The 2172-nt window shown below is 59.9% G+C and overlaps 1 pseudogene; it reads right to left on the reverse strand.

Annotated features, from left to right (window-relative positions):
• Positions 1-234: 234 nt before the first annotated feature.
• LOC123116350 (putative cyclin-dependent kinase F-2) lies at positions 235-1276 on the reverse strand (annotated as a pseudogene).
• Between the last annotated feature and the right edge of the window lie 896 nt (positions 1277-2172).

Below are 2172 nucleotides of genomic sequence, written 5' to 3' on the forward strand. Positions count from 1 at the left end.
CTCGTGCTTGTCTGGACATGCAACACGTGCACGTGGTCCTCCACAACACGCAGCGCCCCAACAAGCTCACTCGTGGTCAACTGCGGATGCGTCGGTTTTCAGTCAAAGATATATTCGATTAACATACAATCTCATGCACACTAGTGATCTCAATGTAATCCAAATCTTTGGTATGAAATCAAAGGTACATATTCAATTTTGCCACAAACAATTGTGTTAATTGAAGCCCAAAAATAGTCTTTGTAGCAGTTAGAGATCAGCCTGAAGCATCGAGGGCGTTGGCGAACCATGGTCGCCTGAGCGCGGTGGTGGCCGACAACCTCTTGTTGATGTTGCACGAGAAGAGCCCCTTGAGGACTTCGAAACCTTCTTTGGAGAGGTAGTCCTCGGGAAAGTGCTCACGGAGCTTGTTGCGGGAAATGACATGCGGCGGCGTCACCAGCTTCCCAGCGAGCGGCAACGACTCGTAGGCTGGCCAGATCATGAACAATGGCACGCCGAGAACGCGAAAGATGGCGAGGAGCTGTTGAGCGTCGTCGTCCCCGTCGAAGAGCGGCTTCCCAGAGAGGAGCTCGGCCATGACGCAGCCGAGGGACCACATGTCAACCGTGGCGTCGTAGTCGGTCTTGCCGAGGAGCATCTCCGGTGCCATGTATCGGCGTGTGCCGTGCTGGCCGTACGGTACGGGCTCTGCCATGGACACCGCGAGCCCTAGGTCGCAGATCTTGACGGTGCTGATGCCGTCTGCGCCGACGAGGATGTTCCCCGGCTTGATGTCGCGGTGGATGATGCGGAGCCCGTGCATGTGCTTGGCGGCGCCGAGGAGCTACTCCATGATGCAGCGCACGTCGGCCTCGGGGAAGGGCCGTCCGCGGCGGTGCTCATGGAGGACGTCGTGCAGGCTGGGCCCGACGCACTCCATGACGACGGAGAGCTTCCCGGCGCAGCGGTCGAGCGAGAGCGCCCGGAGCTCGACGATGGCGCGGTGGCGGTGGCACGCCGCGAGGAACGCGGCCTCGCGCAGCGTACGGGCATCGGCGCAGCCGCACGCGATGCCGGCGCCCTCGTGCGCGCAGGGGAGCGGCTTCTTGACGGCGACGGTCCAGCCGTTGGTGCGGTGGCGCGCCTCCACGACGCCGCCATAGGCGCCCACGCCGAGCGCGCGCATCTCCTGGTAGTCGGTGGATCTCCAGTAGCGCGCCCTGTTGAAGAAGGTGAACCTCGGGGCGCCGCCGCTGGTGTCCACCTTGAAGTCGGGGTGGTCGTCGGGGAAGACGCGCTTGATGGCCATCGGGAACGGAGGAGGAGGAGGTCGAAAGGGAAACAGGAGAGGGTCGCATTGTGGTTGTGGCGGCCGTACGTATATATAGAAGTTGGGATGCTCATTGTCATCGAGACGTGCTCGAGTGGTCTCTGGACTCGAGTACGAGGTCAACGCGCTGCTCGTGGCTCTGGCTTGGGCGAGACTGCGACGGGAGCTCCTGTACGCGTTCGGATTCGTAGCCGGAGAGGAAGTGGAAACGGGAGGGAAAAGAGGAACTGCCTACGGGTCACTTGCCCGATTTCTGTTTGGTCACCGATAGGCCCAAAAATTTCGGCCATACACGTCTCAGCCGTTGGATGCGAGTTGCGTAGCCGTTAGATCCGGTCAAAAATAACGTCCTTGCCCCAGCGTCTTCTTCCCCCTGCTCGGGTGCGCGGCGCCGCGTCTCCTGTCTTCTCGGTGGCCGTCCTCGTTGCCGGTCCCTACACCTCGTCGGCCTGTCCCCACCGGTGGTCGTCCTCGTCGCCGATGTCCACCCTCGCCGGTCGTCCTTGTTGCCGGTCCCCACCCTTGCCGGCCGTTCTCGTCACCACCTCGACCAGTGCAACAGCTGCACCAACGGTTGCAGCTCTCAGCAACGATGGGTGTAACTCCGGTCATAGCTCCGCCGCCGCCCCTAGCCAGCCAGTCACCGTCGTTGAGGTGGACGTAGCAAAAAACATCATCGGTCGTAGCAAAAAACATCATCGGTCGTAGCAAAAAACATCACAGGCCGTAGCAAAAAAAGACAACAGATGCAACAAATCATTATCGCCGTCGTCGCGAGGTCGCAGCTCCGCCTGATGGATGTAGCAAAAAAGCTTCTCCATTAGTACCAAAATCCAACTACGGTTGAATCTTTATTATCA

Source organism: Triticum aestivum, chromosome 5B (genome assembly GCF_018294505.1).
Source record: "Triticum aestivum cultivar Chinese Spring chromosome 5B, IWGSC CS RefSeq v2.1, whole genome shotgun sequence".
In the NCBI taxonomy this organism is placed as follows: domain Eukaryota; kingdom Viridiplantae; phylum Streptophyta; class Magnoliopsida; order Poales; family Poaceae; genus Triticum; species Triticum aestivum.